Genomic DNA, 22,525 nt, shown 5'->3' on the forward strand with positions numbered 1-22,525 from the left:
CCCTCTTCTGAACCTTTTCCAACTCTAGAATATCCTTTTTGAGATGAGGCGACCAGAACTGTACACAGTATTCCAAATGCGGCCACACCATAGATTTATACAATGGCATTATGATATCGGCTGTTTTATTTTCAATACCTTTCCTAATTATCGCTAGCATGGAATTTGCCTTTTTCACAGCTGCCGCACACTGGGTCGACATTTTCATCGTGCTGTCCACCACAACCCCGAGGTCTCTCTCCTGGTCGGTCACCGCCAGTTCAGACCCCATGAGCGTATATGTGAAATTAAGATTTTTTGCTCCAATATGCATAATTTTACACTTGTTTATATTGAATTGCATTTGCCATTTTTCCACCCATTCACTCAGTTTGGAGAGGTCTTTTTGGAGCTCTTCGCAATCCCTTTTTGTTTTAACAACCCTGAACAATTTAGTGTCGTCAGCAAACTTGGCCACTTCACTGCTCACTCCTAATTCTAGGTCATTAATGAACAAGTTGAAAAGTACAGGTCCCAATACCGATCCTTGAGGGACTCCACTTTCTACAGCCCTCCATTGGGAGAACTGTCCGTTTATTCCTACTCTCTGCTTTCTGCTTCTTAACCAACTTCTTATCCACAAGAGGACCTCTCCTCTTATTCCATGACTGCTAAGCTTCCTCAGAAGCCTTTGGTGAGGTACCTTGTCAAACGCTTTTTGAAAGTCTAAGTACACTATGTCCACTGGATCACCTGTATCTATATGCTTGTTGACACTCTCAAAGAATAGGTTACTGAGACAGGACTTTCCCTTGCAGAAGCCATGCTGGCTCTGCTTCAGCAAGGCTTGTTCTTCTATGTGCTTAGTTAATCTAGCTTTAATAATACTTTCTACCAGTTTTCCAGGGACAGAAGTTAAGCTAACTGGCCTGTAATTTCCAGGATCCCCTCTGGATCCCTTTTTGAAGATTGGCGTTACATTTGCCACTTTCCAGTCCTCAGGCACGGAGGAGGACCCAAGGGACAAGTTACATATTTTAGTTAGCAGATCAGCAATTTCACCTTTGAGTTCTTTGAGAACTCTCAGGTGGATGCCATCCGGGCCCGGTGATTTGTCAGTTTTTATATTGTCCATTAAGCTTAGAACTTCCTCTCTCGTTACCACTATTTGTCACAGTTCCTCAGAATCCCTTCCTGCAAATGTTAGTTCAGGTTCAGGGATCTGCCCTATATCTTCCACTGTGAAGACAGATGCAAAGAATTCATTTAGCTTCTCTGCAATCTCCTTATCGTTCTTTAGTACACCTTTGACTCCCTTATCATCCAAGGGTCCAATTGTCTCCCTAGATGGTCTCCTGCTTTGAATGTATTTATAGAATTTTTTGTTGTTGGTTTTTATGTTCTTAGCAATGTGTTCCTCAAATTCTTTTTTAGCATCCCTTATTGTCTTCTTGCATTTCTTTTGCCAGAGTTTGTGTTCTTTTTTATTTTCTTCATTTGGACAAGACTTCCATTTTTTGAAGGAAGACTTTTTGCCTCTAAGAGCTTCCTTGACTTTGCTCGTTAACCATGCTGGCATCTTCTTGGCCCTGGCGGTACCTTTTCTGATCTGCGGTATGCACTCCAGTTGAGCTTCTAATATAGTGTTTTTAAACAACTTCCAAGCATTTTCGATTGATGTGACCCTCTGGACTTTGTTTTTCAGCTTTCTTTTTACCAATCCCCTCATTTTTGTGAAGTTTCCTCTTTTGAAGTCAAATGTGACCATGTTGGATTTTCTTGGCAATTGGCCAGTTACATGTATGTTTAATTTAATAGCACTGTGGTCACTGCTCCCAATCGGTTCAACAACACTTACATCTCGCACCAGGTCCCGGTCCCCACTGAGGATTAAGTCCAGGGTTGCCGTCCCTCTGGTCCGTTCCATGACCAACTGATCTAGGGAATAGTCATTTAGAATATCTAGAAACTTTGCTTCTTTGTCATGACTGGAACACATATGCAGTCAGTCTATGTCCGGGTAGTTGAAGTCACCCATTACTACCACATTTCCTAGTTTGGATGCTTCCTCAATTTCATATCTCATCTCCAGGTCTCCCTGAGCATTTTGATCAGGGGGACGATAGATCGTTCCCAGTATTAAGTCCCTCCTGGGGCATGGTATCACCACCCACAACGATTCTGTGGAGGAGTCTGCCTCTTTTGGGGTTTCGAGCTTGCTGGATTCAATGCCTTCTTTCACGTATAGAGCGACTCCGCCACCAATACGTCCTTCCCTGTCCTTCCGATATAGTTTATATCCAGGGATAACCGTATCCCACTGGTTTTCTCCATTCCACCAGGTCTCCGTTATACTCACTATATCAATGCTCTCCTCTAAGACCAAGCACTCCAGTTCTCCCATCTTGGTTCGCAGGCTCCTAGCATTCTTCCAAGCTACACAGAAAGTGGAGTGGATTGTGAAAGACCAACCCAAATTGTGTTTGCATTTTGACCAATTTGTAGGGCAGTACAATATCTCAGAGAGGAGGTCAGGTCTCCTGCTCCCCTGGTGCATTCACTATAGCTGCCCAATTTCCCTGCTTTTTAAAGTTTGATAGAAATATCTATGGGCTATAGCTACGTTCTTAAACCACAAGATTTTTTGCCTATTGGTGAATAAATATTATTGCTACCTGCCTGGGATTGCAACACAATGGAGTGGGAGGGAAGGGATATTGTTATATTGTTATATCTTTGAAATACATTGTAAAGCTAAATGTTGATTGTTTTTTCTCAGGCTGTACTTCCTTCCTCTTCCTTCTCCAGTTAAACTCATGACTTCATAATAGCCACATATAAGCCTATACTTAGAATGGCTTTGTCTTTCCAGGTGTAGTAAACCTTAAATTTCTTTATTCTTTCACCTGCCAGTCTTACCAGACTATTCATTTCTGCACTCTGCTGCTATTTATACAAACTACAATAGTTTGCACCAAGTACTACTATTTAACACTCTCTCTGTGTGCAAAATGCATCTGCAGAATACACACGACGATACAGAAATATTGTCCACAAGCTCAGAGTGAGGGAGAAGGGAATCCGTTTTAAAAACACCCAAACAGTGCACTATATTCTCTAATGTTTTATGTTGTAAGTCGCTTTGAAACACTTTTGTGAAAAACTGACAAATAAATACTACTAGTACTACTACTACTACTAATAATAACAATGTGTGCAAGCAGAATTATACACTTTCATATGTTGTTTTCTCAATAATATGTCAAGGACAAAGAATCTTCTGTGACTATGGTGTCAATTCAGGAGACAATTGTTTTTCATTCATCATTGCCACCACACCAAAGACGACTCGTGACACCACAATGGAATAATGTTATATTTATTAAAATATAACAAATATTAAACTTACATCCAAATATCCAAATTGAACTTACTTCGGGCAGGTGAGGATAAACCTGACTGAAAGGGAGTATTCCCTCCAGTCCCCTGGGCATGTCAGTCTCAACGGACTGTGACTCCCCAGCCAAGGATGTGGGAAAACTTGTCCCTCCTTGCTAGGAGAGCCAAGTATGTGTTTCCAACCTCCGCAGCCTGGCCCCGCCGTACAGGCGTTCACCATTCTATGCAAGCTGGTCCCACAAGGACACGCCCAGATCCCCACCAGTCATTCAGCACTGGTAGTTCCTAGGGAGTGCCCTTTAACAACATGCCTCCTCCTACTTTGTCCCCACCTTCCTCACCTGCCCGAATTCCATGCCACAAGAGGGGATCAGTTGATGCTTGGTCCCCTCTACCCAAAGAAAACAAAGTGCTCAAAACCCCCACCTAAGATCTTCCTAAAACAAATCACACCACCTCTCCAAGAAATTGTACCCATCATCTCGGAAGAGGTGTGGGCTATGGAACTGGATCCTAACATGGGAATAACTGCCCCCCCGAAAGTCAGGCCCAACTATCCTACCTTTTATTGACCCTCCACCGAGACCTGTTGAACCTTTTGGGATGAAGAGCACCCCCTTGTGCTTGAAGATATGTGCTTAAACAATAAATAGGTCCGAATATGAACTCCTAATCCTCGTGAAATCGTGAGTGACCCCGAGCAGGAAATCCATTCCCGGACCCTGCAGAAAGTCGCCCATGCCCAAGTGCACCACTAACCCGTGAGGCTGGTAAGCTGAAGACATGATCCAACAGGCCAATGGCAACAGCTTCCCCCATAGCATGGCCCTCCCAGTCCCCCAACACAGTGACGCCCGGGCAGCAAGTAACAACTGCTTCCCTGTCACTGAAGAAGAAGCTCTCCTGTGGGCCCAGAACCGGATGGAATGACCCTGCAGGATCATCCTCGCAGGAACTGTGAGGATCCGGAGACCTAGGGAGAACAAGAAACAACCAGCATTAGAATCACAACCATATATAGGTTTTTCAGGTGGCAGATAGCCATCTGCCATTTGCCCAGATGTTTTTCACATGCATACCCACTAGGGCCGTGGCCGTAGCTGCCCAATCAGGAAGGAATGCTCTGTACACTCCAGAATCTTGCCCACTGGCCAACAAGGCCCTCCGAACAACGGACAATGCAGGGCGGATCCGTCAATGTATGACTAGATAACACTGGCCCACTGGCCATTTCACACTTCGGCCATGACCCTTCTGTTCAGTCGTGGAGATATGCAAAGAGAGCATGACAGAATCTTCGCCCAACACACAATGGCAGGATCACTGGGCTAGATAAGCCGCGCAGGTCTTGAGGAAGACAAAAACTTCGCCTGGGTGAAAGGCACCATAAAATGCCATTAAGGCAGCCATACCAATAAGATGTGTCTCGTAAAGAGAGGAGCATAACTAGCGAAATAGGGGCAGGATCTGCAGGACATTAGAAGTGAATGGCCTCCTATGGTCAGGGGACCTGGGAGTGGAACGCAACCAACCCACAAGGACCTTCCTGACCCTAAGTTTTACAGTATGATCCTGGAGGCATTCAGCCTTGGAGATAAAGGCCAGAATGGAAAGGTGGCCATAAATAAAGGTCACTGAAATGCCCTGCCACCCTTTTAATCCATAAACTGCAGCAGATAAAGACTGGTATCGGCCACATAGGAGGCAGAGTGTGTCAATTGCCAAGCACAGTGCTTGACCTGACATGTCCTTCCTGGAAGACACTGAGACTTCCCTAGGGCAAAGGCTCCCTATAAAAGCCATTAAGGCCATTGCCTGGCATGACTTTAACTCATAAGGAGGAACACAATGTACTAAGCACAGGCGGGAGCAACACGAGTAAATTGGGTATAAGTGGCTACATACGATTAGGTGGCCTCATATGATCAGGTGGCCTAGGGGTGGAACTTTTTAACTCATACTCTCATGAATCTAGCCCACAGGCCAGTAGAAATGTATCTGAGTCAGGGTGGATCCGTCGAGAAGTATGAAGAGGTAATGCTAGCTCATATGGCCCGAATACAATCTGAATGCATGCCTATGAAGGCAGTGGCCGCAGCCGCTCCAGTATGAAAAAGAATATAGCTCATACTCTCCAGAATTTTACCACAGGCCTGTAAAGCACCCCCAAACAACAGACCAGCATTGCAATTGTGTCAGGGCAGATCCGACGAGATGTATGAACAGGTAACGCTGGCCTGTATGTCTTGAATGCTGCTAGAACGCATGCCCACTAGTGCAACGGCCGCAGCCGCTCCTGTGAAAGAAATGTAACTCTTACACTCAGGGATCTCACCCACAGGCCTTTATGGCCTAGCAAACATACCAATAGTTAAATTGATTCACTGCGTAACCATCAATGCATATGAAAAGATAGCTCTGGCCTACTGGCCTGACAGAAAGCTCCGTTAGGGTGAAACCAGACACAGAGTAGGCAATGGGCAGCCCCTCAGCTTCACCACCCAGCCACTACTCCCCTGATCCGTCTTAAGCGTATTCACTGAAAACATCACAGAAATGTAAGCGCAAGGCTCAACCTGACGTGACATGCCTGGAAAGCTAAGACTTTACCAGGGCAAAAAGCTCCCTAAAAAGCCATTAAGGCTAATGCCTGGAATAACTTTCCCTCGTAAGGAGGGAAGCACAAAGTGCTAATCGAAGGCAGGAGCATCATGAGTACATCAGGGGTGAATGGCCACATAGGACCAGGTGGCCTTAGGATGGAATGCGACCAACCCCCTTTGATTTTCATAGTGGGTTCCTGAATATGCTTGGCCTGGAAATTAAATGACAGGGCAGAAAGGTGGCCGGATATATTTCTTACAATAACACCCTGCCCCCTTTAGGAGAGCATGAAATGCAAAGTTGTAAAACTGGTATCGGCCACGCCCGAGGTGGGGGATGTGAAGATGGCACAGCTGCATCATTCTGCAAACCCAGAACATGCCGAGCTACGATCACAATATGAAAACACACATTGCAGAACAAACGCACGCACAAGACACATCACTCAAATAGAGGTGGATGCCTGGGGATTTACCGCATGCCAGGCCAGGTGCTGAACCGAAGACGTGCCATGGGATTACGCAGGCAGAAAGCCAAATATATACCACAAGCACTATCGGAAATCAGTCCAAGGAAATAAAGTCTGAAGTGAGCCCCATGCCACTCAATACAGCTGGCCTTTGCTCAGCACACCAAAGGTTCCTAAAATTGACGACAAAACCAACCACCGGCTGCATCAGAGCTTACCTGCCATTCAGCCTCCACAAGCAAGTCCTCTTCTTTCAAAAGAGCAGCTGATGAAATCCTTCGAAAAAGGTAAGCCACATGGGGAAATCCTCCCGCCTCCTAACTGAGACTGTACTGAAATGAAAAATAGGAGCACACCTCTTTCATGCCATCACGATGACATCGAAGAAACGCTCTGTCGGGAGAAACGACTTTATAGCCAAAAATTAAGTGACTAAGCAATTCCTGAAATAGAGGAAAGGTGAGCATAGGACCAATGACAAGATGCATTGGATCTGCCTTTAAGCATGGCCATATAAAGTCCTCTAAATGAGTAGTTGGAAGTAGAAAAGAACTCAAATGTGAAATTGCTGATCTGCTAACTAAAATATGTAACTTGTCCCTTGGGTCCTCCTCCGTGCCTGAGGACTGGAAAGTGGCAAATGTAACGCCAATCTTCAAAAAGGGATCCAGAGGGGATCCCGGAAATTACAGGCCAGTTAGCTTAACTTCTGTTCCTGGAAAACTGGTAGAAAGTATTATTAAAGCTAGATTAACTAAGCACATAGAAGAACAAGCCTTGCTGAAGCAGAGCCAGCATGGCTTCTGCAAGGGAAAGTCCTGTCTCAGTAACCTATTAGAATTCTTTGAGAGTGTCAACAAGCATATAGATAGAGGTGATCCAGTGGACATAGTGTACTTAGACTTTCAAAAAGCGTTTGACAAGGTACCTCACCAAAGGCTTCTGAGGAAGCTTAGCAGTCATGGAATAAGAGGAGAGGTCCTCTTGTGGATAAGGAATTGGTTAAGAAGCAGAAAGCAGAGAGTAGGAATAAACGGACAGTTCTCCCAATGGAGGGCTGTAGAAAGTGGAGTCCCTCAAGGATCGGTATTGGGACCTGTACTTTTCAACTTGTTCATTAATGACCTAGAATTAGGAGTGAAGTGGCCAAGTTTGCTGATGACACTAAATTGTTCAGGGTTGTTAAAACAAAAAGGGATTGCGAAGAGCTCCAAAAAGATCTCTCCAAACTGAGTGAATGGGAAGAAAAATGGCAAATGCAATTCAATATAAACAAATGTAAAATTATGCATATTGGAGCAAAAAATCTGAATTTCACATATACGCTCATGGGGTCTGAACTGGCGGTGACCGACCAGGAGAGAGACCTCGGGGTTGTAGTGGACAGCACGATGAAAATGTCGACCCAGTGTGCGGCAGCTGTGAAAAAGGCAAATTCCATGCTAGCGATAATTAGGAAAGGTATTGAAAATAAAACAGCCAATATCATAATGCCATTGTATAAATCTATGGTGCGGCCGCATTTGGAATACTGTGTACAGTTCTGGTCGCCTCATCTCAAAAAGGATATTCTAGAGTTGGAAAAGGTTCAGAAGAGGGCAACCAGAATGATCAAGGGGATGGAGCGACTCCCTTACGAGGAAAGGTTGCAGCATTTGGGGCTTTTTAGTTTAGAGAAAAGGCGGGTCAGAGGAGACATGATAGAAGTGTATAAAATTATGCATGGCATTGAGAAAGTGGATAGAGAAAAGTTTTTCTCCCTCTCTCATAATACTAGAACTCGTGGACATTCAAAGAAGCTGAATGTTGGAAGATTCAGGACAGACAAAAGGAAGTACTTCTTTACTCAGCGCATAGTTAAACTATGGAATTTGCTCCCACAAGATGCAGTAATGGCCACCAGCTTGGACGGCTTTAAAAGAAGATTAGACAAATTCATGGAGGACAGGGCTATCAATGGCTACTAGCTGTGATGGCTGTGCTGTGCCACCCTAGTCAGAGGCAGCATGCTTCTGAAAACCAGTTGCTGGAAGCCTCAGGAGGGGAGAGTGTTCTTGCACTCGGGTCCTGCTTGCGGGCTTCCCCCAGGCACCTGGTTGGCCACTGTGAGAACAGGATGCTGGACTAGATGGGCCACTGGCCTGATCCAGCAGGCTCTTCTTATGTTCTTATGTTCTTAGCAACTTAAAAGCATGTCACTGTCTGAGCGCTTGTGCGCAATGGATTTAGCCAGCCAAAAAATTGTGAGGACCACACTGGCCCTAACAGAGGTCGAGTTGGATGTGATAAATGGGCAATGCTCAATTACTCATACCCCTGGCCAGCAGCAGATGTACCATCACAGAAAAATGCTCAGGATTTAGATGCTGGCCTGGCCATGATGCTAATGGCCACACACCTATGCAGACTTTACACCGAAAGTTCTTTGAATGATATAAACAAGTACTGCCAGCCATATGTACAAATGAATGTGAATCTGACAGGCAGCAATCGCCCATTGTACCCTAGACTACTGTAAAATAGACATGGTTTAAGGGAGTACCTTAGGCAACCAGGCATAAGAAAACCATGCAGGTGGAGAGACTTTTCCACTCCCGCCATATAAAGCACTATTTTTAAAAAGGTTAACAGCAACCAGTGGACCCTAAAGAAAATTACAATTCAAACTTAATCATAGCAAAAGCCAGGCATCTGATTGAATAAACTTGGAACCTTCCAAATTTTTAGTGGTGTTTTATAATAAACATTTTGGCTCCAATAAAGAAAGCCACATCAAAGCATTTTATCTGGCTGTTGAGGATTTCCTTTGAATTTACATGGCATAGATTACCCTTCCATGAAATTTACATATTTTGGAGCCTTTTAAGAATTCTGAGTGGCAGGATTATAATTATTTCACCTTAAGTTAAAGTTATCCACAGTGCCCACTAAACCTGATATTGCGTAGGCCTATATCGTCTTCTGCATGCATGAAACATGCAGCAGAAATATGAAGCTAAATAATCTAAAATGGCTTTTTCCCCCCTAAGTAAGAATGTAAAAATACACACAGAACTGAATATAGCCAACACCATTAAGCCATAGGGTGATGCAATAAACGAAAATCTAACTGAAACCCATAACCATACAATGCCACCACACAAATTAATCTTTATGTATCCATATGTAAATATTATTACTTAATTCATTTACTTATTTACTTAACTAATTAATTATTTCATCCATTTTTATTTAATTATTCAATTAATTATTGTAATTCATTTGTACTAATTTATTTATTTATATATTTATAAATTTAGATGCCCACCCTAATAGCAACTCACATCTCCCCCCCAACTCACTTACTGGCAATACAGGAAGGAATCAATAAAAGATGACTTGGGGAGGTGGTCAACCAAAAAAGGGAGGGTGAAGAAACCCCCCAACACACACAACCACAACACATCGAAAGAAAAAGGGGGGTGGCAAGCCGAGCGGGAGGGAAAAACTTACGCACACACGCCTCAGAAACATGCAAAAGCCAGGGGGGAAGGAGGGGGGCAACAACAAAGCATATGAAGGGAGAGGGGCTTGGGGGTTATCAACTAAGGTAGGGCAAACCCAAAGCAAACCCCAAAGCACACAAATAAACCCGAAGGAGCCATGCAAAACCTGTGCTCCCAATCAAGCTTGTCAAGAAGCAAAAGGGGGGCAGTTCAACACCGAAGCGCAACCACAGCCGCTCGCCTACAAAGGCCCAGGAGTGTGAGCCAGCAACCAGTGAGCCACACCGGGAGGGCACCCATCCTCCAAACGGGCCACGACCTGAGGCCGCCACGTGGGTGGTGGGGACGCTGCCACCACCACAAGGGAAGCCCTCAAACAGCTACAAAACAGGAGCCACAGGTCTGACTCCCTTGCGAGGTGGCAAAAATGCTGGCGCAACTGGAGGCCGCCAAGAGGGCAGTGGGGAAGCTGCAGCTGCCACACAAAGTCTGTGGCACCCCCTGAGAAGGAGGCACAGGCCCAACTCCCATGTGGAAGGCGGGGAAGCTGCCACTGCCACAAGGGGACCCCCCACAGGTCAAGAAAAGGAGCCGCAGGCCCGACTCCCTCACAAGGCGCCAGAAATGCTGGCACAACCAGAGGCCACCATGAGGGCAGTGGGGAAGCCGCCGCCACGCAAATGTCCACGGCGCGCCAAAGGAAGGCTCCACTCATCCATGCCGCAAGGCAAAAAGAGTCAAGGTTCAAAGGCAGGAGTGGGCTTTTAAACCCCACTCCTGCCTCATATCCCATTGGTCAGTAAACCCCAGCTGACCATCTTTGGAAATCACTAAAAAGTTCCCGAGCCTTCTAGAAGTCGGGTGGCGGCAAACACGCCCCCGGTCCAGGCGGGAACGCAATTCCCATCTAACCAACCCCTCCACCTATCCTTCTGAAAATTTGCAGGAAATTTACCTAGCAGTGTCTCTATGGTATAGGCCATTTTCATACAAATTGCTTAGAAAAACTATTGGAGGGAGGAAGTAAAGCCTATTTTTGGGAACCAAAAGCTTAAATCAGTAGTAAGGAACCAGGTCTGCCTATCCATCACTTGCAGCATGCCCTCTTTGAATGCTTTTGCATGGCTGGGATGTGTCTATGTAGTGTATTAATGCCTCTTCCTTGTCTGTATGAAGGATAATGTTGTGAGTCTGTGTTAGGGTTGCTAGGTCAGTAGTATCCCAAACCCTGAGATTTCAGCAGTGGGCCCTAGTGATGTCATTAAGCATGATACATTAAGCATCCATCACAGTTGCTTGGAGCATACGTTTCAAACAAAAACATTTCTCTGAATGGAAATTAATCTTAGCTAAAAGACTGGGCGTGGGTAGGGAACATTTAATCTAGCCTACTTGCTTCTGGCAAGAGGGGTTTAAGTGCCTCAGGCCAGGCCAGTCACCAGAAGGCCATTGCAGGAAGAAAGGAGCCTAGTGTTGTGGAGATGTTAGATGGGAGCACCCAGGAATAAAGAAGGATGTACCTGAAGGCTGCAGTTCTAAACACACTTAGTAAGGGACTAAGCCTCAAGAACTCAATAAGACTTACTTCTGAGCAGATATGGTTTGGATTGTGCTGTTGGTAAAGCTTGACTAGGATCCTCTGCAAAGATATCCATATCCAAGCAGGGTTGGCAACCCCCTGCCTGGAATGCCTTGCCCCTCAAATCAAATCAAATAATAATAATAAATATAAACAAGCAAACAAACAAACATGGCTGCTCCAAACTTCCTTATAGACTTGACTCTTCACTTCAGAAAGAGGTTTGAGAAATGAGTAAAAGGTTCTCTACTCTTTCCTGCTTACCCTGTGGGCTACTCTAAACTCACTTTGACTGCCAACCCAATTCCATTGAGTAATAATTGACAAAGAGAAAACAGGCATGGTTTGTTCTACCTTCACAGGCAGTAGCTTGGGAACAAAAAGCAATTACAGCCACACTTCCCAGTATGTGAATTCTCTTTTACCACTATCAGGCAAGAAATAAACTGTCATGCAACCAACAAGGTGCATCATCAGTGGGTTTAAGGGAGTTGAGCTGAGCACGTGGAACCACTGTTGTTGCTTCTATGGATGTAAGAGAGTGAGGTTTAAGGTAAATGAAATGCAAGCAGAAAAAGAAAAAGAAAAGACAGTGATGATTTCCTAAATGCAATACCATACCAATCACAACGAGATTCCTCTGTACATAATACGTCTGCTCTGAAATCTGTACTGGTTGCTGATTTGCTACCAGCCAGGTTCAAAGTGTGCTTTCCATGTTACAGGTGCCGCTTAGTACTGGTTCTGCTGTTGTAAGAAATAAATCCTTTAGTATGGCAGCATCTACACTTTGGAACTCCCTGCCTATTTACATTAGGCCGACACCTTCATTCTTTTCAGCACCTGCTAAAAACATTTTTGTTTAGGCAAGCCTACCCAAGCATGTAGAAGCTATTATGTTTGTATCTGTTTTTAACTCATTGTTGGTTTTGTTTTTGTTGTTATGTGCCTTCTCTTGTTTGGCCTTCCTCTTTTTCTATTCCCTTCTGTTTTTCCCAGCATTATTGTCTTTTCTAATGAATCATATCTTCTCATGTGTCAAAAGCATGATAACCTCACTTTCATCATTTTAGCTTCTAGTGACAGTTCTGGTTTAATTTGTTCTAGCACCCAATTATTTGTCTTTTTGCAGTCCATGGTTTCATTATTGGTTTTATTACTTTGAATGTTTCAAAATACCTGCCTTTAACTGTTTTTGCCAATAATTTTTTTTAAATTCTTTCTGTAAATGGCTTTGAGATTTTTTACAATAAAGTGGTATATAAATGTTGTAAATAAAATACATAAATAAATTTCAGAGTCACAGTGGCCCTTGGGTCTCTTTCCATTTTTAGGAACCACGCAAACTGCCAACTCAGGTCATTTGGTATCATCTAGCGCAGTCATGATGACATGGACTAACATTGGCTCTCCAGGATTCCAGGCAACAGTCTTTTCCAGAGATTGAATTTTGGACCTTTGCTTGCAAAGCATATGTCCTACCACTGAGCTACAGCCCTTCCCCAGTTTAAAAAACATTTTAAAATGGTTATTTTCAATTCACTAATGAATGCACAGCATATCTAGGGCACATCCACACCATTCATTTAAAGCACATTCAACACACATTTGAAGCACATGAATCCCACCACAGAATCATTGGAACTGTAATTTGTTAAGGATAGTGGGAACTAGAATTGTGAGGGGGAAACTACACTACCCAGAATTCTTCAGAGGAAGTCATGCACTTTAAATGCGAGTTGGATGTGTTTTAAATGTATTGTGTGGGTCTACTTTATAAACTTTGCCTGCATGTAAATTATTTTAATTAAATTTTTAAAATGGAAATAAGCTATAATGTTTACTGGGTGACCATGGGCTATTCACCAGGGACATAGTATGAAAAAATATTTATATAAGCATGGCTGTCAAAGATGTTTATTATTTACACAACCTGTAAAGATATTTATAGTGCAGTCCTATGGATCCTATCTGTTCAATACGGGTTATTCAAACAGGGAAACATGCACAGGACTGCAACCTCAAGTGAGAAGGAAATGCACTCACCCAACCCAAAATTCAGAATCATGCCACTGTAAGCTGTGTTGCAACTGTGTTATGCTTGTTTTTATGGTTATTGGATTTTAAACAGATTTATTTCTTCTTGTGAGCTGCCTTGGTTTCCAGTTGGAAACCCTACTTCACAGGGAGGTTTGAAAGGCTCCATATGCACACACACTGGAGATGTAAAATACATACATCCCATACACCAATGGGTTATTGCAGGACATTTTAAAAATAAAATAAAATCAATTTAATTTTCTACAAAGTAAGTAAGTATTACCACCTAAGTAAGTCCTGCCTAATTGCTTTAGAAAACTAGGATTGGAGGAGGAAAGAAAGCTTTACAACACAAATGCAATCCTTTGCTATGTTCACTCCAAAGTCCCATTAATTTTCAGCTGAATACTAACCATGTCTACTCTAAAGTAAGTCCAATTGAATTCAATGAGGTTTACTCGGTATGAGGCATTAGCATTACTGCTTTACTCCCAGAAAAGCGAGTATAGCTTCATATTGGGAAGGTTTTCAAAACACTGCCCACTTCAACATCCCAGGAAAATTTAAAGTTGTTTGACTCCTCATAATTAGAAAAGCATAACACATTGTAATAGCATTTGGATCTCCTGCACACAGAGAAGAGACTTTTGCTACTGCTGAAAGCTATAAATTTACTCCATTTATGACATTTTCAGAAAAGCAGGAAGAAACATTTTTCTGGACTTGCAATGGGTTCTAGCTATAGCCTGGAGATCAACAAATTTCATGTCAATCACAGCCCTGACTTCATTTATTGGATACAAACCTGACAGGGCAGGGTTAGAGTAGCCAGCTATGGGCTCATTTAACAGAAGTTGTGGGAGGCTGGCTGATGTTTGGTGTATATGTCTTGAACCAGACCACTTAGAAACGTAATTTTTAAAAATGAAAGGTGAGAGTCTGGAGATTGAGGTAACTCACTCAGAGAGGACCCAAAAAACCTGAAGTCTCTGAGTGAAAACCGGAGTCCTGACAGCCCTAGTGTGTGTACAGCTGGACAGCAGCCTATTGTGCAAAGATAAGAGTTATACTTGTTGCTCCTCCCAGTTTTGTCTCTGGTCCTGCCCACTGCAGGTGTGCAGACCCCAGAAGGTTGCCTATGAGAGAATGTGGGCCTTGGATTGAAAAATGTGGTCTGCCTCTGCTTCAAATGCTCTTCTTGCACAACATCCTCTGCAAATATGTGCCTGAAATCTGGCAAGCTTTGTCTCCTCAAGAGGTGCTATTATATCTGAAATTTTTGCAGGAAATAAAGAACACACACACTCAAACTTTAAAGACTCAGTGCACAAAACCCTCTGTACCTATTCACTCCATCAGAAGGGTCTACGATGCCTGCAAACTTCAAGCAAATCTACCAAAAAATTAAAAGAGTTATAGCTCTTTCTTGATTTAGCAATTATAGTCGATGGGAAGATTTCCAAAACTTTGAAAAACAAACTGAAGTGGGTTTTTGCTTTGAATCAAAGTGAAATGTCAATCCAAAGTGCTGAAGCAAAGTGATCTGTTCTCTGAAGTGGGCTCAAAAGCAAATGAATGAGGAAATAAATATGAGCATGCCACTAGTCCCTGGTTCCACATTAGTTCATTCTTCCTGTTCCAGAATTTTAGAAGTACACTCTTTCTGTTTCCTTTACATGAAGCTCAATCTTATGCTCAATCCTATGCAGGCATCACTCAAAAGTTAGTTTCAAAATGTTCAACAGGACTTACCCCATAGTAAGTGTGTTGAGGACTGTGATCTGAAGCAAATGATGTCTTCTTAGCTTCATGTGAATCAAGTGTTTTGGCTTCCTACATTTGCTATTCAAATGCAAATCCATCTAATTAAGGGCCCAATGCTTCCCCCGGAGCAGTCCATTTCACACTCACTAATGTTTTCTCAGAAGCATGTGAGGCAGCTATTGTCAAACACAGCTAAGAGTAGAAGTAAAAAATAAAAATAGAAATAAACAAAAACAAAACACCTCTTATAATCAGATAATCAGATAACCAGAGACCAGACATTTCTCTGAACTCTTCAGGAACTTTTAACCTTATGAACTGGTTAAGAGTTTTCTATTTTTTATGAGTGTGTGCTTTAACTTTAAAAGTCCTTGCACACCATTCACAGTGGTGCAAGGCTATCTCTGCAGGATCTCATGGGCTGCACTTCTTGGAATAATGCCACATCATGTCACATCACATCTTTGTGCTCCAAAAGCATTCCAGCTCAAAGAAAGCAGGAGGATCATCCATCTGTTCCATCTATGACATCTGATGGGTGATGTATTATGACATGTATTTCCATGTACTTTGTAATTTTGGCTCTATAATATGACTTAGAGTTTAACTCAGTCCTTATCTATTGTAACTTGTTTTAACTAAGATGTGCCTTCAAAGTCTTATCCTTTGATATTAAACGGATATCCAGCAACTTCTTATATATATATTCCTATTTATCTGTTTCTGCAATGATGGCTAAGGCCACCTAGGATGCATTTTATTAGTTGTAGTGTGAGATATGAATAAACAGCATATATTATAAAGACTGTTCTGCTGTCTGAGGTCTGATTCCCAAATAGAAAATGTCTAGTACCTTCCAAGACTCAAGAATTTTTGAGCAGGGCCTCTTCTATCTTCCGCCTGCACTGGATGACTACTGTTGATAATCTGTAAGCTTAGGTGAACTCATATTCAGCATACAAGGACTTTATATAGATATGGAGGAAGGAGGGAAGCAAGAATCCTTGACCCTGTGCATTCACTGGGATGGAGGCCAGCCTTGCTGGTTTCAGGGGACTTACTATATGTGTACATAGCTGCAATAATTTGTGTGAAGTCTTTTTTTAAAAAAACTATCCCAGGTGGGCATATAGTAACTGTTGGAATAGGCAAATATTGCATGTTCACTTTAAGGGATATTTGGGGAAATATCCCATGTACCTGTTTACCATGATGTAACTTCCTAATGGATGGAGTTAGTTACCTGGCTTCCTTCTCCTTTGTCCTGGAGATTTTGAATATTCTCCGTTATTGATCTCTTTGCCTCTGGGAGAGGCCGCATGGGAGATGCTCTCTCCTGAGAGCATCACTCTAAAAAGACTAAGATGGACTAAGACTTCTATTTTCTTTCATCTAAGCTAACGCCTATGTTTCTGAACATATGAAAGGTCGTGAGTAAATGTTCTTTATCTTTTACCTAAGAAGATTGTGTCTGTTGTTATTTGTGTCTGGGAAATGTGGGACTGGTTTTATCTCACTCTGCTGCTTGCATTTTTATATCTCTGCTAAGAAATAGGACCACCAAACTTAGTTCCTATTTCACCATATATTTTTAAAATACCAAACAGTAACAACCCAGGAGGGCCCAAGATATTTGAGGATAAAATTATCTTACCCCTTATACACCCAGTTGATTACCATGCTCTGCAGGTGACAGCTTTCTGAAGATGTTGTTGTTGTTGTTGTTACAAACATCCAGAGGTCCCAGAGTGAGTTATAACAATTTTAAAACACATAATTGAGTAGGTCCTATATATATATATATATCAGGTGTCAAAGGCCAGGGTAAAGAGGTGCATCTTTAGCATTCACCGGAAGCTGTACAATGAAGTTGCCAGACACACCTCAGTGGGGAGGGAGTTCCATAGCTTAGGGCCTGCCACAGAGAATGGCCTCTCCTGTGCCACCTCCCCAGGTTCTGAGGGTGGCAGAACTACCAAAAATAGAAAGCAAACCTTTAGTGTTGTGGCACCACCACTTTGGAAGTCACTCCCCTTAAATATTAGACAAGCACCATCTCGGTTATCTTTTTGGTGCCTACTGAAGACTTTCCTCTTTCAATAAGTCTTTCAAGTGAAGACCTTATCTCAGGCTACATCTGTTTTGGAATTGCTTTTTAAGATATTTTAAGAGTGTTTTTTTTTTTTAAAAAAAGATGTTTTTAAGATGTTTTATTTTTAACATGTTTTAAGAACTTTTTAGCATTTTGTCCCTTGTTTGCCACCCTGTTCTCCTTCTGGGAGGAAGGGTGGGATAGAAATTTAATAAATAAGAATAAAAACATTCAAATGCTAGTCCTACTCAGAGTAGACCCATTGAAGTTAATAGATATGATAACGCAGGTTCGGTAATATCAGTGGTCCACTCTGAGTAGGACTTAGTTGAATACAGCCCTTTGCTGCTTGTGATGTAGTAAATGGCATCCCCATCTCAGTCATGGTGCATAGTACTGGTCAAGTTACTTTGACACCTGAAGCAGTAATTTTACTGCCGCCTTCCCTGACAGGACGTTAGTAATGTCCATTAACATCAATGGGTCTGCTCCGAGTAGAACTAGTGTTGAATACTACCCTAAGCAACTAATAATTTTCTGCCTTTCTGCAACACTCCAAAATTCATTGCCTGGGGCAGCTGCCTCATTCTGTCTAATGGTAGGACCAGCCCTGCAGCAGCTACATGGAAATCAGTCATATGGAGGTGTCAGTTTATACCAAGAACACCTCCTTGGAAATCACTCCCAGCTCCTTTTCTCTTTTTTCCAAACTTAAATGCAGTTCTCTACTTTATGAAGCAATTTGCATTTAAAAAATCCTCATGAAAATTCTTCAGCATTATCGTGTGAATTTCCCTGAACATATGCATATTTGTAAACATCACAACATTTGGATAACCACAAATTTTGAAGGACGGCTGTGTTTTGGTTTTCATATTGTTTTGGAAAGTGTAAATTTGATAAATCTGGCTTTAAATGTGAACGGAATCTAATTTCTCCCCTCTCCCTAGCTGCAGGTTTGGCAGTGCTTCACATGCTCTTGAGGAGCTTGCATGGAGGCCACTGGCTAGTGTGAACTAGAAATAATATGTGCTGTTAAATCTTAGCTACTTTGCTAGAGTACTGAGATACTAAGCAGAATATGTTGTTCACAGCTTGTTCACACAGAGATCTGCAAGGAACATTCCCATTGCATCTCTGAAGATAGCTGATCAGTAATGTGTAAACGGTGTTAGCCAGTAGATAAGAGTCAGGTGGTATCCCAAATGTAGTGACATTAATCCTTGCTTGGGTGAGTAACATAATATGTGCAAGCTATCTCCAGTATCTGCAATAAAGGTCTTAGTAATCTCAGAGAACTAATTAACAGTGGCTCACCTTTACTCCCCATATCTCTAGGAAAGGAAAGTGGGAGGAGAATTGGACACAACAAATGGTCTCCTGAGCAGAGGGAATTCATTTGTGATTTACAGACTGCACTCTGCATGGCTCTTTCTGTTTTGAGCACTTTGCTGCTGATATATCTCTGTCAAGCTGTGATTCATTGCTGGCTCAGTTTCAGTTGAGCCCTTTTATCAGCAAAGGGCCATTTTGGCCAGCTCCAACTTTTCCCATTAAAGGCCTGTGCTTTCTGCCAAAGTTAGGAGAGAGAGAGAAAGAGAGAGAACTGCAAATGTATTTGCTTGAAATAATTTAGTTAAATAATGCTCCTCTTCAAGAAATGAAATAGTAGGTCCTCTAGAAAATGGTAGATCAGGAAGCCAGTTCATATGTTCCTGAGAAGGTGGGAATGCAAGTGACCCACACTGAGATCAACAACCCCAACTGACTTCTGGATGTCTCTGTAAGTGACCTCCATGACTCTCATCATTTGATATCACAGTAAGAGCGGGGAAAGTGGAAGTGAGACTTGCAGAAACTTAGATCTCAGATTGCCAGATGAATACTATGATGATACTGAATTCTAAAATGAATAGGGAGCCAATGGAGGGACTTCAAAAGCAGAGTGACATGACTGAAACAATGTGGCAAATAAAGGATGTTAGCAGCCGAATGTTGAATAAAACATGTGATCCCAGCACACATACATACAGGTCACCTCCAGACTGACAATATTTTGAGGGAGGGATTATTTGGGTTTGTGCAATGAAAGTGGATTGAAGCATTCTGTCACCCTGGTGCAACAAATCCCCTTTAAAACAACCATTAACAGGAAGGCATATAAACACTGTACCAGCAAAGCAAGATGAATGTTCATTGTTGTATAACTTGCCCCCACATAAATCAGACTGAATGCTCAATAAAGACTGGAAGCTTTGCATAAGCTCTGGGCAGGCTCATCTGGAGGAGCCCACAGTCCATTGTGGAACCAAGGTTAACTTCTAGACATTCAAATTCAGCCTCAGAATGAAAGTCGTACCAGATCCAGCTGATTCTTCAGCGTCTGTCACTCTTCCCATCCAAATGCTGTAATGATCCAAGACTGCAGCAGATAAGATTGCAAGCCAAATGCTCCAGCTGCCAATGCTCTTCTCCCCTCACATTAAACTTTATATGAGGCAGAACCAAGAAGCCCAGGGCCTTCCAGCAACCATTCTTTTTGGCTCTCCCCCTTGATTGAGTCTGTTCTATGAAGCTGCCACTCCAGTGTGCAGAAAATTCTGCTACTGAGGAAAACAAAAGCCTACAAATTAAAAAGAAAACACCCAGGGGAAAAAAAAGACAGATGTTCAGAGCAGAAATTGGTGACAGTGAACTCATCCGGGCATGAATTACAACCCCACTTGGCAGCGTGACAAAAGGAACGAGGTATCAGTCAAAACTGGAGGCACCTTGTCCCCTGGAATCAAGTGTTCTGACATGACTCTAGAGCCAGAATCAACGCCAGGCAAGCCAACATCTTGGCAATCATGTGTTCCCGCTGAATAAAGCCGGTATGTGTGGGCTAACTGCTGCAAATTGCTCATAGATTTTTATAAAAGCTTGGAGGGTGGGATTGCAAAAATAATAGTCATTTGGATAAGTGATAGGGCCAAAGAAAGGCATTTGAATGTGGATATATTGCCGTCAAGAGCAATGTGTGTTCTCGGCTGCAATTAGACTTTTCTATGGTGGCAACACAAAGCTTATTGGGCTTATTGTGCAGGCTTCAGTTCTGAGGCTCAGTTGCAAGGCCTGGTCATAATTTAAAGACAAAAACAAAAACAAGCCCACCCCAAAACCTACAGTGTGCCTGCCTGCTTCGAAAGAAATGGTCAGGGCATTTTTATTTTGTACGTGAAACCATGCAAACACAGAGCGAAATGGGCTGGTGTGATAATACCCTAGCAATTACACAATGAGCTGATTGGGAAGCATTAGTAAAAAATAGCACAGGAAGCATCTTGATGTATTGGATACAGCCAGTTACACCTCTGGTGTCCTGAAGCTGCATCACGTGCATTCCACCCTGTTCTTGTCCTGAATGGGGCAGGTTCCCTATGTGAGTAACATTATATGCTGCCATCCTGGACTCCTTTGGGGAGGAAGGGTGGGATCTAAATTTAACAATAAATAAAATAAAAATAATAAATTTGTTTGGTATGCCCTTCAAAATCCACTCCCCCCTCCCCGGCAAAAAAATCCCAAACACTAAAGTCAAAATTGGAGTAGGCAGATCATGCCTACAATTTATTTACTTACTAAGTGACCAAAAATATACCATCTAACAATTTAAATATAATACCAAATTCATTGGTGTTTAAAGCCCCAAATCAGTAGTTCCCAATGACTTTTTTTCTCCAAAGACCACTTGAAAATGGCTGAGGGTCTTGGCAGACAATTTAATGATTTTTCTGTCTGTTGTAGCAATTGTAATGTGCTGTTCTAGATGCTGGATGGTTTTAAATTGTCTTTTTACAGACATGCTGTAGACCACCTGAATGAAGCTTGTGGACCACTGGTTCCGGTCCACTTGTGGACCACAATTTGGGAACCCCTGCCCTAAATGAATTAGGCCCCAAATATCTCAAAGCTCCTCTTGCATGTTAAGAACAGCACAGGGGACTTTTGATAGTTCTACCACCCTCAGAAGTGCATGGAGTAGAGGCCCAAGAGAAGGGTTTCTCTGTGGTAGCCCCCAAAATGCAGAACTCCCTCCCCACAGAGGTGCATCTAATGCCCAGATTATTCAGCTTCCACTGCATGCTGAAGATGCACCTTTTCACCCTGGCCTTTGACAATTAAGGTGTTTGTGTGGGACCCACCTTTTTTAATCTACACTGTGCAGCCTTTGTTTGTAATTGTGATATTAGGTGCCCAGCAACTGGTGAATGGGCCAGGAAGATCCTTTTGTCATTGAAACTCTTCAGGAGAGCCTCCCTCCCCCTGGCGGCTAGCAGAGGTTTGTGCTTTGAGTGTTTTGAGAGTGTCTGGAGAAAGGCTGGGAACTGGAGGGAGGCAGAGAGATTGCTGCTCTGCACCATGGCTTTAGGATGCCTCCTGTAAGACCGATGGGAAAGCTGGATATTGGACTGCTGATGCCTTGAACCCTTCCATCCTAAACTCAGGTTGGTATGTGTGTAAATAAACAAACCATATTTCATAAAGACACCACAGTCTCCGCTGATCTTCTTCCAAAAGGAAACCAACCCTGGACGAATGCAGGGACCCTTGAAATCTCACCACTTGGAGATTGGGGAGGTGCGCAACACTATGCTCCCAGGCAGTCTTCTTTGCTTTTCCTGATTGAGGTGGTAGTAGGGGCCCTATTCACACAGAAGCAAGCTCTGAGTACACAAATGGGTGCTGCATGGGCTATCGTCCATTCCAGCTTGATCCAGCATATGAGGTGGTTACACCATGTGCAAGTAAAGGAAATACATTTCCATTGATTAACTGTTGTGAGAGGAAGCTCAGTGAATGATTCAAAAATAGTTCTCTCCTCTCTCTTTTTTCTGCCAAGCAAGATTGACAGAATTCCAATTTCTTTTACTAGGCTATGGTTGTTATATGAGCTATCCATATGGTTGCTGTATGAGGGTGCTGAACTAGATGGGCCTTTGGTCTGATCTAGCAGGGCTTGTATTATATTTTGATGTTCTCCCTCTGTTGTAGCAGGATTTTCTCAAGCAATGCTGGATTTTGGATCAGATCCCAAAGCACAGATATGGGTCACCACACCCAGCCTGTGTAGA

Source organism: Rhineura floridana, chromosome 4, assembly GCF_030035675.1.
Source record: "Rhineura floridana isolate rRhiFlo1 chromosome 4, rRhiFlo1.hap2, whole genome shotgun sequence".
Taxonomy (NCBI): domain Eukaryota; kingdom Metazoa; phylum Chordata; class Lepidosauria; order Squamata; family Rhineuridae; genus Rhineura; species Rhineura floridana.